At 36.9% G+C, this 17158-nt stretch overlaps 1 long non-coding RNA gene across 1 annotated transcript in view; it reads right to left on the bottom strand.

Annotated features, from left to right (window-relative positions):
* Positions 1-410: 410 nt before the first annotated feature.
* LOC307168970 overlaps positions 411-17158 on the bottom strand; it is an 18240-nt gene continuing 1492 nt past the window's right edge. Inside the window, exons 2-4 of the long non-coding RNA XR_013823016.1 lie at positions 2032-2098; positions 1268-1342; positions 411-823 (exon numbers count right to left, since the gene is read on the bottom strand). This is a non-coding gene — a long non-coding RNA (uncharacterized lncRNA). The remainder of the gene's footprint in view (positions 824-1267; positions 1343-2031; positions 2099-17158) is intronic.

Here is a 17158-nt window from a genome sequence, read left to right as displayed (position 1 = left end):
ATAACGAACAGTCCCTAATACATAAAAAATTACATGTATTAAAATTTAATGTATTAATAAAATGTAATGTATATTGGAAAAATTCTGCAACCGATTTGCAATAGTCCATGTCCATGGAGAAAATTGTCAAGATTGCAGAATTGGCTTTCATGTCTAAAATGTTCAGTCCAGTACCTTGAGATTTGTCTGAAACTTTTAAATCACTTCATTTACTGCTTTGATCTTTCTCAGAGGATTAATCTTACACGGCACTTTTTTTATTTTTTATTTGTGAGAGGAGACAATGTAATATGTTAGAATTTACAGAACTGTATCTCACAGATTTGTCCAAAACTATTAAGTTAATTAAGTTAATTAAATTATCCTAAAATAAATATCATATAACAATTTAAAAAAAATGATTCCAGTTTCATTGATGAGTTTATTCAGTGAATGCATTCAAGAAAATGTTTTACTTTTATCTAACAAGAACAACTTACAAAATATTTACTCAGTAAAGACTGCCATCACTTTGCAAAATTACAAATTTCTACATATTACAAGAAAAAGGTAAACTATAAAGTGTAAATAAAACCCCAAAAAAGCGAAAGCGTTTATAAATTATTCACAAGTGTTCTGTAAATGCAACTTGAAATACCAATATTGAAAGGGAAAAAATAAAAACAAACATACTTTAATCATTATAGAACACACATTTGCCACATTGTTCAGGATTCCTTTTTCAAGTATTTGGAATGTCTTCAAATATGATGCTAACATCTTATTTGGTCTGTAGATTTCTAGGGTGGTCAATCGACGTTAGGGCTTCATCATGTTCATCATCCTAAAAAAGTAAAATACAAAAAAAAAATTACCAACCGATCAGGAGTAGTAGTAGTAGTAGTAGTCTTTATTGTCACTTAGTCACAAGTACCAGCGAAATTAGCCATCAACCTGTCCATACAAACATACATACAATATGACAATGGGGAAGACAGGACAGGACGACAGAGCATTGAGGAAAAAAATTCAGCATAACATGAGGAGAGGTGAGGAGAAAAAAAAAGGCAACCCCCAAACTATGCTCCTGTAAGGAGTACAGTTTGGGAACAGTACAAAAAACACCTCAGCAACATTAGCACATAATCAGTACACTCTACAACATGAACACATAAGACTTGCAACAGGGGAGGGGAGTGGGGGATGGAGGTAACCGATTGAAAAAGCGATTGGTTTAAGAGAAACATACAATAGATTTTTTTTTTTTTTTTTAATGTAAATAATTTACCATATACTCTTTCACAAGGTTTGAGGGGTTTTCTTACAGGTAAATGGCATTCACATTTTCTCCAATGTTGGCAGTCTGAACAATGTGACAAATGAGAAGTGTTTAGCAAAATTAACACAAGTTAGCATTTTTCTTTTTAAACTTGCTCCTGTACCTCTAACACTTTAAGTATACAGACACTGTTATAGCTACAACCTCTTGTGGGCACAACTCTGACAGTCCTGAGAAATATAAAGCTACAAATAAGCCCTGAAATAAAAAAACAAAAACAAAAACAAAAAACTGTATGAAATATGTAACGTTTCAAAGTATGCTGTATATACCACACTTTAAAAGAATACTTCTCCGAAAAATGAGAATTCAGTCATTATTTTCCCACTCTTGGGTCATTTAAACTCCATAAATCTTTTTTTTTTTTTTCTCCCTAGGAACATAAAATGTGAATTTTTGCCCGTTTGTCCTGCTCATTTCTGTCAATACAATGACAGTTAATGGTGAGGTCCTCTTCTGAATCTTCAAAAGCATCAAACAATTTCATGCGACTTTTGAAGCTTCAGAACAGGAACTCACCATTAAATCTTTTGAAATGAACAAACAACCAAATGAACAAACTGGCCAAAAATCATCTTTTGAGTTAAAAAAAAAGAAAAAAAAAAAGAAACAGACATAAGGGGTTTGAACGACATGAGGCTGCACTACGTTTTCTTATTCTGGATTTAATCTATTGTGAATTATTGTCAGATTTAAAATGATGATGAACATACCTTGATCATAACTGAAAGGATGCTTGGGATCTTCTGTGCCACTGTTCCTCCTTTCTTTTTGAAAAATCTGAGGAGAAATGATCAAGCAGACCCATACATTTAGATGCCAAAGGGATTGTTGTAACTCTTTTACATTCTGCAGATATCTAATAATTTAAAAAGGACAAACAAATATTATCATATACCAACACTGTATTTCTTTACCAGCACTTGTATTGTATTGACATACACAATTATTACAAATTAACAAAAAGCGGAATTACATCTTCAATTCATAATTTGGAATGACTTACAACAATTATCCAATTCATCACAGCTAACACTATATCATAAAGATCACCTCTTGCACAGTAAAGGGTAAATGTCTGTTATACTTAAAGATGTAGCAAACATGTTTATTGACGTTTCTTTATGCCATATTTGGGGCTTCCAATGTTTGAGAGAGTTAACATTTGGCATTACATGTAAATGTTCAACACCATTTTGTAAAGAAGTTTTTAAAACTTGATAAAAATGTAAACTATATTTGCACACATCGCTTTACATGTAAATGTATTCTCTTCTTAACTAGCAACACTAAAATTAAAGACATTCAAATATGATCAAAGCTAAGCACAAATAAAAATACATAAGCACATAAAAGAGAAATCTACGGGTTCACAATACAACTGCAATTAGCGGAAGTGGTTTACCGGAAATCTAACACATTATATTTAAAAAATGGCGTGACAAATAAGGTGGATAGCAAGTCTATTCCCATCTTGGATTACGGCAGAGGTGTGTGTGTGTGTGTGTGTGTGTGTGTGTGTGTGTGTGTGTGTGTGTGTGTGTGTGTGTGTGTGTGTGTTCGATTGTGAGGTTTGTCACATTGATAAAACTTTATGTATAATTATTGGGTTATCTAAAGAATTGTGTATTTTGAATGTTTATGATGCCGTGTGGGATTAGTGTCATGACAAGTGGTTTATTTGGGTTTCATATATTAACTTAGTTTGTTTTGTAGTTGTTTTGTTTTGTTTTTACTTGACATATCTTTCTTTGTGGAGTTCTATGCATATGGACCTCTGACATCAAGGCCCTGCTGTTTTGCTTATGATTTATTTTTGTTATACAAATCTTAAGTTTATGGTTATATACTGATTTTTCTGTTCTAAAGTGATTTCTTGTTCGTTATTTTTGTAATTGATTTTATTATTTGAGTCCGGTTTGGACCAACCGCTGAGGTCTATGTTATGTGATGTGTAAAGGTGAGTTTTAATCCATATTTACTGTGTTTTAGGAGCCAGCCTGTGTGGGAGCACTTTCCTCCGGGATCATCTGGGCCTTTCCTTGCTTCACTGCATGTGGAGTTATTTCCTGCACTCCATGGGTATTGATTTGAGAGTGTATAGTTATTTGTATTATTCACTACACCTTTTTTAAAGTGGTTGGTTAAAGGGATAGTTCACTTTGAAATTCAATTTTGGTATGTTTTAGCTTACCTCAAGGGCATCCAAGATGTAGGTGTCTTTTTTTCCGCAGTAGTTTCAATTTTGATATTTTTAGGTCAAACCGTTCTTGTCTGTCAGTCATTTAATGCAGGTCTACGGTCACTGTCTCAAAGAGCATGCACAGAGAAGTCCAAATTAAACAATTCCCCATCGTAAGTACACATTGATGGCCTAAGACACGAAACGAGCAGTTTGTGTGAGAAAACGAACAGTATTTATATTGTTTTTACCTCTTATATACAGCCACGTCCAAGTGATCTGAGGGCGCGCGCGCATCCTGGTGTGTGACGTGTGCGCAGACTGGTGCATAGATATATACACTAAATGTCGGCTTAAAGACATTTGTTCCAATGAACTGCCGTAGACAAGGCGACATCTAGTGTATATATCTATGCACTAGTCTGCGTACATGTCACAAACCAGGATGCGCGCGCGCCCTCAGATCACTTGGACGTGGCTGTGTATAAGAGGTAAAAACGATATAAATACTGTTCGTTTTCTCACACAAACCGCTCGTTTCGTGTCTTAGGCCATCAATGTGTACTTACGATGGGGAATTGTTTAATTTGGACGATGGGGAATTGTTTTAATTTGGACTCTGTGCATGCTCTTTGAGACAGTGACCCCAGACCTGCATTAAATGACTGACAGACAAGAACGGTTTGACCTAAAAATATCAAAATTGAAACTACTGCGGAAAAAAAGACACCTACAGTACATCTTGGATGCCCTTGAGGTAAGCTAAAACATACCAAAATTTTATTTCAAAGCGAACTATCCCTTTAATGATCTGGAAGGTCTGGAGGGCTGGATGAGCGTTGAACGCTCTTTCCATTTGCGCATGTGCAAATATAACTCCACCTGTTGACCAATTTTCGGTACTTCAGAAGCAACACAACTGCATTTCATTCATTGCATTTCAAGTGCTGAGTTCTGCTCGCTCTGGCGAATCCTCTCATTAACAAAGAAAGACAAGAGAGATTCATAATGCAGTGTAGACAACTTCATTGATTTTAATGGAACGTTGTGAGATCACGAACTGAGATGAGTGACAACGTTTTAGTGATTGTAAAAAGTGATTACTCTTTTGTGCTTTCGAGGCTATAGCTTTAATCCATTAAATAAAATACAAGTATTGTTTTTTTATGCTGCTAAGAAGACCAATGGCCAATTAACCGCTGAAAGATTTGGAAGTGACATCTATAAATGAAGGATTCACTCTCGAAATTTACATAGTGATATAACTATAGTAGTATGGGAAAAAAATATGGCACGTCAAAATAGATACGTGTAATGTAAATGCAGACTAAAAAATTACCAGAATAAAAATCTGTATCAATGAAAAAAAATTAATAAATAATACACATTCCAATTATTTGTAAAAGTATTTACTTAATTACAGTAAATAAGCTTAAATGTCTCATTGCACATTGCCATTCTTGTTATGGTGGAGCCATTGCTTACACATTACATCTGCACTTTACTGGAGAACCCTCACTAATTTCAGATACTCAGTGATTTGATTCTTAATTGTCCATCTGACAGTACAATTTAAATGTGATTTTTTTATTAAACTTGAAGCAGGCAGGTAGGTCTGCCTTGCTCATGGTAAAAAAAAAGTATTAAAAAAAATTCTAAAAATAAAAATCTGAATCTAAATGTCAGTAACTTTCCCTGACCTTTTTCGACTGTGTTAGCATTCTGATAGCAGTTTAAAATGTGCTTTCTTTTTCTCTCTATCTGGTGTATTTTTCATGCATGCATAATTTGTACTCGTTCAATATTTAAAGACCCAATGAAATGAAAAATAAAGTTTTGTGGTTTATAGTCCACGCCTTTTCACTTTGAAGTCATCAATATGCCATTAAACAACAGTTCCAGTCCTTTAATCTGATCTGATCTGAAAAGTGCTGACCTCAAAATTTCCTCCATCAGCAGATCTCTTTGTGTTTGTGAAATGCAAATTCCCACTGCTGTATAGCAAAACACTTGTGTATGACAAACACTGGCGTGTCTTGATAAATTTACAGTCATAAATCTGGCCTGCGCAGCTCTAATAATGACACAAGTAAGTGACTTCCATTTGTCTGAACACTGCTTCACTTCTGTTCATTCGTCAAGGTGAGATACCAACTGAGACGTGTAAAAGCGCTGGAGTTTGGAAACGATCATCTTATAAGAAATAATTTGCTGGCACTTTGCATTATGCATGCTGCATCTGGACTTTTTATATCAGAGAATGGGAATGAATCATGCCTACTCATAACTTCACCAATAACAAAATGCAGATTGTGTGGGGCATGATGGGAAATTGTTGTGTTTCCTCCTAGTCCATACGTTATAATGACCTCAGCTGATTATATTACCGTACTCAAGAAATTCACAACATTCACTTATGTTATTTTACATTTCTTTGTCTATACATTTATCATTTTGTTTCAAATCCATATTAAATTTGTACATTTTTTTGATGTAAAACACAAAAGGAGAAGCTTAGTTGAATGCCCAAGCTGCTCTTTTCCAAACAATGAAAGTGGATGTCCTGACTGTCACCGTTCAGAAGACTGAACATTGTGCTCTGTTTGTGTTCCACACAACAAAGATGAAAATGTATGTGGTGGTTAAAACTGACTGAGCACTAGGCATACCTCGTATTTGTGTCACGGCATGCAAGTGCCAAGTTTCACATCTGTGCTTCAAATGTAAGCCATTCTAATCAAATATATAACCTTTTTTGGTGTGCCAAACATTTTGAGTCACATCTCATATCCTTCCTGCATGAGCACCGGCTCATTTACATATTGATTTATACCCAACAAGCACCTATAAAAGCCTGACTCAATCTCACAAATCTTATTATTCCTAAATAAAAAAAAAAATAATAATAAAAAAAGTAGACAATCCAGTTCAGTCATGTCCAGAATGTCCAGGGAGGTTTTAACTACCTTTTGTCCTCCAAAGCAGTTCCTTATGCTCGTAATCATTAGCTGCCCTGGAGGGTGGTTACTTGAAACAATCCAGCCTTTGTAGTGCAGGAGATCACATTCTTGAATTGTGTTCATTCAGCTGATCAAAGGCCAACATTCTACTCAAAAGGGAACAAATTGTAAAGCATCTCACCCAATTACTTTCTTAACTTTTTATTTATTTATTTATACATACATACTTTATTTAGACAGTCCTCTTTAGACTGACTTTAGACCTACTGACTGTAAGTAACTTTGCAACTACGTCAACTGTAGAGCTGCATGATAATGGATACATTGAGAATCACATTTTTTGTTGTTGTTTGGTTTCAAACAGCGATCATGATTCTCCCATGAATTAACTAGAGGTTTTGACAACATGATAATTGCTTCTGATAATTTAAAATGTGTAATGAATCTGAATGAATTATAAAAAATTTAAAAAAATGGTTTGAATGAATGATTCAGTAACTCACTCATAAATACTTAATAATTTCATTAGCTAATGTGTGAATCAGCGCTTCTCGAAAACTAATCTCTTGAAAGAATGATTCAATGGCAAATGCATTTTTTACTATTAGTCTGGAGCTTGGAGGACTGAGATGTAGCTAGGGGATCCTCACACCAAGGCGGAGTTGGAGATTGGGGAGCCCAAGGTGAATCCGAGTAGCTGGGTGGAGCTGCCAAAAGAGAAGTTGAGGGGCAGAAGGGAGCCAGCGGAGGCGTGGGCGAGGAACTGGATGCCGCTGGCACAGGAGGGAGTGGGAGATTGATGGGGACCAGTGGCAGTGAAGGAGACTTGGAGCTGGGCAGGACCAGTGGTAATGAAGGAGACTTGGAGCTGTGCGGGATCAGTGGTGACGAAGGAGACTTGGAGCTGGATGGGACCAGCAGTGATGAAGGAGACTTTGAGCTGGGCATGACCAGGGGCAACAAAGGAGACTTGGAGCTGGGTGGGACCAGCGACAACAAAGAAGACGTAAGGCTGGGTGGGACTGGGACCAGTGGCAAATTAAGAAAAAGAAGACTTTGGACTGGGCTTAAGCAGTCAATCATTCCCATCCATCTCCACTAATATTCCCTTTGTGATGGACGCTGGTGTCGGCTCATGCACCTGGTCAGACTCAGCGAATGACTCTTGCTTTGTGGCAAGTTCGGGCTCCGAGTCTGTGGTGGACTCAGGCTTACAATCCGTAGTGGGCATGGCTGAAGACTGGCTGGGCTCTGGGTCCATGGTGGAAACCATGGTAAGGAAATTAACCAGAACATGACTATGAAACTAAACAGAACATGCCAATAAAACTATGAAAACTAAACAAGACAAGATTGTGACAGTAATATGGCAATGGAGAAATATGAGGGCGATTAGATGATGACATAATTTTAATTTTTAAACAAATGATCTACAGAAGGTGCAACCAGTTTTAATATTAATTGTATGCTAGTATAGCATTCATTAGTATTTATTTTGGACAGATGGGGCTCATCAACCTGGGAAGGTAGCCCTTTTACGAGAAGGAAAACTCTTCCAAACCTCTGCTGACTTGCGGCTACACACAGCCATAGCAGCCCTAAACTGCCTTTGGTACTCCGACTCCAAAGTAGTACCAGAGTACCAAAGGCAGTTTAGGGCAACTAAACTGCTCTGGCAACTCCTGCATCAGCATCAAAACCAAGTTGTCTCTGCTCTTGCCCTTCAGCAAGTCAGCAACACTCAAAATATGGCGGTTATCAACAAGTCCTTTCCATGCAACTGTACACCACAGCGGGACCAGTCAGCATCATTAACGCTTACGCGCAAACTCTGACTTCCACAGCTGAAGCAAAGGACAAGTTCAACGATGATCTCAACATTGTTGTCGATAAAAGTATCCAAACAGTTGCTCACCTGTCTAATAAAACACATAACACAAAGCGGTTTGGTGTTTCCATGGTTTTATGAAGTCATTGACAGGCGAAGCAATGACAAGGGCCGTTACACTGGTTAAAATTGTGAAATTCTCTGAATTGAAACATTGTTGTAAACATGTGGGAGAATGTAAATACACAAGTCATCAAAATATATAACATTGTTCTCATGTTTTGTAATAATTTAATCCAAAATTCTTATCATTTGTGCCTTTAAACTTGTTTTATTTCAGATAAAAAAAAATATCTACCCAAAATAACTGTGCAACATTTTACGAGATACCTTACATCCATTTTTTTTTTAAGTCCACTGGCTTTAAAATCTGATGTGGCACATGCTGGCACTTGTCTCACAGTCAGCCATCCTGTCTGTCTTACTTGGCTTCTGTACCATGTTTCGTTCCAGAAACGTACCTTCCAAGAACCCCTGGCAGACTGTCCAGCCTTCTCAAAGTTGACTTGCGCAATTGCACCTGTGGCTAATGGCTATAACTCAATATCTCCCTCCAGCTGACCCTCACTGCCTCAGTGAGGTTTTACCAGATAGTTTGGCATGAGAGCAGACCCTTTCAGCAGCATGACACCTCTTGGATGACACTGAGCTTAATCAAATGCTCATTATAAAGACCCTTCAGTTGGGCCCAAATAACACAAGCATATCTGTCTAATTCCTGCCCGGCTCTTCAGACATGTAAATAGGGGAAGGCTAATGCGCTAATTGGATACATTTTAGGGTCAAGTGTTTGAAATGAAATTTTATGGATCTACTTCGTAAAGTATGTTCGGATATTAGCAGAACCATCAGGCTTACCTTTTGCCACCAATCTCATTCTGAACTTGAGTATGGCAAATGATAAAATTACATTTAGCAATGAAAAAGCTAAGAAAAATGATATGATATAATGGAACATTAATATTACTACTAATACTAATAATAATAAATTACCCTTAGATAATTGTGCAAAATGCAAAAGATGCAATTTTCCTTTTTTTTAAGTTCACTTGGTTTAAAAATCTGAGGTAGCACATAGAAGCACAGAGAAGCAAAGACAAACTGCTAAACAACAGAATGAATGAATTAATGAATGAATGAATGAAAGGATGAATGCATTATGTAATATTGCATACAACTGTATTATTTTATTTTATTTCATTTTTAGATGATTGACAGCAGTCCTAAGCTCCAAGGCCATGAGTTTAAATGAAAAAAAAAAAAAAAAGAATAGGCTATACTTTTTCTTTCATTTCATTTCATGCTAATTTCATTAATTTCACATGGACGAGTATAGCCACATGCCTGAACAGGAAAATAGCTTGTGTTCCCCAAAGACTCGTTGAAAAGCTTGTTAGTATTGTTCAGGGTGAAAAGGAGACTCAAACTGTGAATCACAACTTGTGGTCATAACCCACAGCGCTACAAGCCCTCTAATGTGATGGCACAACCATCAGAAGGCAGAGCAAAGCGAAAGGAGAAAATAATAAAGAGAGGAAAGCAAGCGAGGGAGAAACGTTTCAATTTATTGAGATTAGATTTCAAGATCAAACAGTGGATGGATTTGCATAGCCCAGGGTTGGCTGTGGCCCACTTTCCTCTGCTCTTCTGAAAGACAGCCAGCTCATACCATGCGCATACCATTATCAGTGTTGGGGTTCCACAGCTCAGAGAAACAGGGAGATTGGCAGTGGCACAGCCTCTGGTGTTTGTCCCACAGTGACAAGCCTGGTCTCAATGTTTATAGGTAGGTAGTAAAACGTAACACAGCAGTGACAAAAACATATTTTTTGTACATTTGGATAGATGATGAAACCACAATATGGACATATTGACAACATCTAAAACGCAAACATCATTATGTATTTACAGCTGTAGTGACTTTCGGAGCTGTAAAAACCTAAATTGGGTCAGGCCAATCACATCGTGTATAGAGTAGGCGGGGCGGGCTTAACATAATGATGACAGAGTTGCGACGGTTCCCTGCTACTTGAAAACAAAGAAGAGTTGCTGCTTCTGGCGTACAGTCTGAGTCTTTCGAATCGGCTCTGGAGGACTTGGAGTTAAATTTTTCTTTGAGAAAAGAGCAAAGAACGGCACTTAAGTCATTCTTAAAAAGGAAGATGTGTTCGTAGTTTGGCCGGCCAGATTCAAAAGTTGAATCTATCAACTAACGTTAGCTCCGCTGTTGGGAATGCTCTGGTTGGTTGAAGCGCTGTCCTATTGCGTGCAGAGGGAATTTGAAAGACAGTCGTTTATCCCGCCCCTCGGATTGAGCCGTGTCTATGGTGAGTTGCCAGACCTAACATCTTGATGTAGGTCTGGCTTGCCAGGCTAGAATTAAGTAAGAGATCATTTAGAACAAAGTCTTTACACAAAGACAGTGCACTCATATTAACTTGGGACTAAATTGGCACACTTTTAGTACATAAAAGAATATGTTTAAGTGTACTACTGTATAAGTGTAACAGTAGTAAACTTTAAGTGCACAACTCATAATTACGTTTCTCATTTGTACTGCAAGTGAACTTATGGGTATACTAGTAGTTTATTATTTTAATAATAGTAGCAAATTTTTAGTTTATGTAAGTACACTTTGAAGTATACTTTCAGTAAACTACTAGTTTAGTAGTTTTATACTACAAGTTTTCTTTAACCCTCTGAGGTCTGAGCTGTTTTCTGGGCCTGGAGGTGTTCTGACATGCTCTGACATTTGTGCTTATTTCTGTTACTTGTGACATTTTCATGGCTAACGTCTGATTACACTGTATTCAGCACAAACTCTGCTACAATAATATATCAGCAGCATGTATATAAAAGTTTGTAGTTTTGAGATAATAACATTTATGCGTGGTTTGTGAAAAAACAAAAAAAAATTGTCACTGAAATAAGCTCATGAAACCCATACTGATTATTTCTTCATAAGACTTTTGAAAATTGTATCACGTAGCCCAGAATATTTGCTTCAAAACTATGTGAAAATCATCCTGACTGCTCATTCAGAGAAGACAATATATTGATTTAAAAATTTTACGACGTGTTTTGTGTGAGAAAGCTCTATGCAAGAGGCGTGGACATCTCATTATTATGTAAGCTTTTCTCACCTGAGAAAGACAAAAGACACTCCCTAATGGCCCTATTAGGAGCTATCAGGCCCTATCATTCTGAGCAACCTTGCACAAAGAATGAGGAGATTTAAAAAAGAATGGCTTTTTGATTGTTTTTAATGTATTTACAACACAACATAATGACAAAAAAAAAACACATTATTTAACACACTGAACTAAAGACAGAGACTTGAACTGTCACACACCTTTGTGCCATTCCTGAAACATAGTAGGCTACATACCTTTCATTTCCATGGTGTTTGATTTTTCACTTTAGCATGTTCATGTATGGAGACTTATGTGAATGTTGAAGTCAGCAGGACTTATTCAGTGGCATCTTGTTCCTCTAAAAACAACAACAACAACAAAACAGCTGTGAACATGCTGATATCAAGAGAAACTATGCTGCACAATTTGGGGAATATATTTTAGATTTTTCAGGTTAAAATAGCTTTTTAAAATGTACAGAATACACACACATATATATATATATATTAGCCTACTTTTACCATGCTGTGTTTTATTAGAATATAAAAACATCCTCGTGTTGAACACGTAGGCTATACAGCACTGAAAGGTTGCCTATCATTCTAGTTCACATTTCACATTTCATGTTTCTGTCTACATGTACATATGACATTAGGCTTAGTTCATGTTTTTACTCCAAACTCATTTCATAACATACATTTTAATCTGGCACGACCAGTTTAACATGTCTTACCTTAAAAATCTTCTCGTTTTCAAATCGCGTTCTTCTGAGGTAAATCCGAGGTAAATTCAAGGTAAACAGCACAGCACAGCACAGCTTACAGTTGTCCAAACCCGATGAAAGCAGAGAAGAGTAAGTTACGAAGTCTCTGCTTCTTTGTTTTGAGGTGATGAGGGCGTTTACAGGTCTGAGTTTCTCCGCATGGATCATTTGCATGTCAATCGCTCGTTCGCGCGTGGGTGTGGTCACATTATAGTTAATGAGGACGCGTTTGAGAAACTGTACATGCCGCTGCTTTCGTATGGATTACTTAAAAATAGAATATTTGTTTTTTATATAATTTACATACTTTAAAAATAGAGATTCCAAGCGTTGTATAAACATGCGTTTCAAGTCTGTGTGACAAACATTCGCTGAGTTACAGGTCATTTTCTGTCGCGTTTCAGAATGAGTTTCACATTGAGACAGACGGCAGAACGCGCATCGTTTATTTTCTTTGTTTTACGAAAAACACAACATTTTGTTTTTATTATGAGTGTACACAAATAAAAGAAGACATTTAACAGTTTTGAATGATGTACAATACAAGTATGTAAAATCAAAATCAACAGAGTAATTTGCACTGATATAAAAAAAACGAGCAGATCACGCCGGCGTGATTGCCGACCTCAGGGGGTTAAGTGAACTTAACATTATACTTATAGTTTACTATTTATATATTATTTTTGCACTTACAGTAGGCCTACTCTGTACCACTATGTTCAAATTTTATTTTTTATACTTGAAAAATACCTTTAACTGTACTTTAATTTTAAAAACATTTTATTAGCTTCATGCATCCTTTTTTATCAACACTTGAATGTTGGTAAGTTTCATAAAGAAAGATAACATTTTAAACAAAAAAGTTGAGAAAATCACATTTTTGTCAAAGACTACACCTTGATCAAATTCAGAACAAAACACAGATGGAGTAGATCGAGTCCAACACCCCCAAAGCTTCACAGTCGTTTTCTCTTTCTCTTTCATTAAGCAGTTTTGATTTGTACGCTGTTTAATGTTTGATGATCACGTTATTTTACATTTGAGTGAGCAATCTTCTAAAGCTTGTTTCAACTTCTTCTTCTCCTGTGTTTTGATCTGGAGATTCTATACTAGAAGATGTCATATAGCGCCCCCGGCCTACCGTATAACAGTGAAAAAATGGATAGCTGGAAAATTCAGTCATTGGCGGGGAAAGAGTAAAGTAGAATTAAAGTAAATTTCTTTACACTACCAGTGGACTACCCTAAAGAAAAAAAATCTGATGCACAAAATTACAAACATATCTGTTTTATGTCAATATTTTAATACATATTTTCAAACAATGTAAGTTTCAGAAGACTGTATATGAAAACCTATGTAAAAAAAAGTATATTTAATTGGCTACTCAAAAGAGTTAACACAACTACAAGCCAAGCATTCTTTGAATACTTAATTATACTTTTAACCCTCTACTGCATAGCGTTGCCCCCAGGCAACAGAAAGTTTTCTTAAGCCCTATGTTCAGTACATTTTTCTTTAAATGATTGCAACCAATTAGAATGTTTGAAAAAATATCAAAGAACAGTCCAATAAGGTTTGGGAGTCACTATCAAGCACCATTTGAAGGCAGGACGTCCTTTTCTGACACATGGTCACTGGAGCACATGGTGTGAGATGAAAGCAAGATTATTTGCTTTAGTAATCTTATGTAAAATGACATGAACTGTACATAAAAAATGTGTGTGTGTGTATGAAGGTGTAGAGAAGCCTTTTGGCAGGTTTTGTGAAGTTTTTATTTTATTTTGCATGTTCACAAATTCAGTTTTTCTTTTTGTTGCCTCAGGGCAACGTTGTGCGATAAGGGGTACTTTTCAAGGATGTCTTGGACAATACCTCACAATGGCAAATAATGTGTTACAAGTAGGGAAGATGTAGGGTTCCTGGGTGCACAGGAACACCCAAAGTCACCAAAGTGACACCAATGTGCAGCATCCACCTGGATGATGCGAAGGCAACCATATTGCGCCAGAATGCCCACAACACACCAGCTTATTGGTGGAGAGGAGACAGAGTGATAGATGGCTCGCAGTCTCTGCTCTAATTCATCCCAAAGGTGTTCTATCAGGTTGAGGTCAGGACTGGTGCTCAGTCATGTTAGAACAGAAAGGGGCCATCTACAAACTGTTCCCACAAAGTTGGGAGCATGAAACTGTCCAAATTGTTTTGGTATGCTACAGCATTAGGAGTTCCTTTCACTGGACCTAAGGGGCAAAGCCCAACCCCTGAAAAACAACCCCACACCCTAATCCCCCCTCCACCAAAAAAACCCACACCATAATCCCCCCTCCACCAAACAACCCCACACCATAATCCCCCCTCTACAAAACTTTACACTTGGCACAATGCAATCAGGCAAGTACCGTTTTCCTGGCAACCACCAAACCCAGACTCGTCCATTGGATTGCCAGTCGGAGAAGTGTGATTGGTCACTCCAGAGTCCAGTGGCGGCGTGCTTTACACCACTGCATCCCACGCTTTGCATTGCACTTGGTGATGTAAGGCTTGGAAGCAGCTGCTCAGCCATGGAAACCCATTCCATGAAGCTCTCTACAAAGTTTGGAGGTCTGTAGCTATTGACTCTGCAGAAAGTTGGCGACTTCTGTGTGCCTCAGCATGTACTGACCCCACTCTGTGGCCTAGTTGCTGTTGTTCCCAATTGCTTCCACTTTGTTATAATACCACTAACAGTTGACCGTGGAATATTTTGTAGTGAGGAAATTTCACGAATGGACTTATTGCACAGGTTGCAAATTTTTCAATAAATCAATAAAATGTTCCCAAATGAGCCAAGAAATGATGTGGAATAATTTTTATCATGTGCCATCAAAATGCATGCAGTAGACTAGAGGGTTAAGTATATCTCGATCAATAGATTGAGTACAAGTACAGGCCAAATATACTTGGACTTTTCTCTCAATATAAGTCAAGTACACTTAAGTGTAATTTAAGTATATAAAGTATATTTTTGAGAAGTATATAAAATGTAGACTGAAAGTATGCTTTCTTATTTTTAGTTGAAAAGAAGTGTACTAGAACACTTTAATAAACTTTAAATTATTATTATCGCTGTATACAAGATCAAGTTCAGTTCCATGCTCATTTTATTTACTCTATAAGCTATTCCACCCGGAAGCTTGTTACTATATAAACATGAACATGTTAGTTTATAAGACAGTGTGTAATATTATGTTTTTAAAATAGTATTTAATAAGCTACTCAATCAAAATAGTAAACACGAGTACAAGCCAAGAATACATAATTATACTTTTAAGTATATCTCGATCAACAAGTATAGGCCAAATATACTTAGGCTTTTCTGTCAGTATAAGTCAAGTATACTTAAGTGCAATTTGAAGTATATTTCTGAGAAGTACATAAAGAGTAGACTGAAAGTAAACTTTCTTATTTTTAGTTTAAAAGAAGTATACTAATAGCACACTTGAATAAACTTCTTTTCGTAAGGGATGCGCACACTGCACAAATTAATATAATTATATAAATATAATACAGTTTCCCGCTTTTTGTGCATTCTGTTAAATAGCTTAAATCTTATATTGCTTATTTTATTTGATTATGGGTCCTAATTAGGTAACGACAAGCCGTTGTGCCATGCTGCTTATATTAACCCTTGTATGGTGTTCGGGTCTGTTGGACCCGTTTTCATTTTTTATCAAAAGAAAAATGATACAATTAATTATTTTTTCAAACTGAGACTCATTGGCCTTGGCTCATTTTCTGTGAGGAATATATATCAGAACACATTTTCAAAGAAAACACACTGTACACCCCCCCCTACACATTTATATTACACACAGGATGTTCGGGTCCACTGGACCCGGGGCTAATAAAAGTGTGGAAATTGTAGGTCCTGTGTACCTTTACTCTGTCCTCCTCCTGTCAGGGCCTGCTGTTAGTGTGTGTATGTTCTTGTATATGGTTTATGAGGACACAAATGTGTATAATGACATGGGTATTACAACGTAAACATGGTTTATGACGACATCTGTGTCCTCATACTAAAACATACTAAATGGTGTTTTTTGAAATTCAAAAAATGCCAAAATGTTTCTGTGATTGGTAGGTTTAGGGGTAGGATTAGTGTAGGGGGATAGATTATACAGTTTGTATATTAGAAAAACCATTATGCCTATGGAGAGTGACCGTACACCACATATCCAAGTGAGTGTGTGTGTGTGTGTGTGTGTGTGTTTTGTGTGTGTCTGTGTGTGTGTTGTGGGTGTGTGTGTTGTGGGTGTGTGTATGTGTGTGCATGAGTGTGTGTGTGTGTGTGCGTGTGAGAGAGAGATTGTGTGTAAGTGTGAAAGAGTGCAAGAGTGAGTTTTGTGTTTCTACTCCTGCCATTCCCACATGAGGTTGCAATTCTTAAATGTGATCTAACAAAGGTAAAGAGAAAATATTAACCATATATGCTGTTTATATTGCTTGTAATTGGGATGAAGTAAACATCTGTTGAGTATTTTAACATAACATTTTTGATTGTGTTGAATTAAAAACCCAAAAATGCAGCGGGTCCACCAGACCCACGAACACTGGCTGAGTAACAAAAATATGAACACCACACAAGGGTTAATCAAGCAGCAAAAACACCCCTTCCCACACCCTAAACAAACTGTCTGTCAATGAGAGTCCGAAACAAGGACTGGGGGGATGGTGTCCTGCTCCACTTCCCAGACGATGAGTGGAAGGATAATTTTAGAATGACACAACAGTCATTTATGGCACTTCATTCAACAACAGCTTGTTCCTTGCGTCATTGCACTTCATTGCACATGAGCAGTACTTTCCAGGTTCGGTTTTCAATCCGAACAAGTGTTTACATGTCCTCTTGCTATAAATTTTAATCCACCCGTTAC

The sequence above is a fragment of the Squalius cephalus genome (assembly GCF_949319135.1).
Source record: "Squalius cephalus genome assembly, chromosome: 12".
NCBI classification, from domain to species: Eukaryota; Metazoa; Chordata; class Actinopteri; order Cypriniformes; family Leuciscidae; genus Squalius; species Squalius cephalus.
This window is presented reverse-complemented; position numbering and strand designations above follow the sequence as displayed.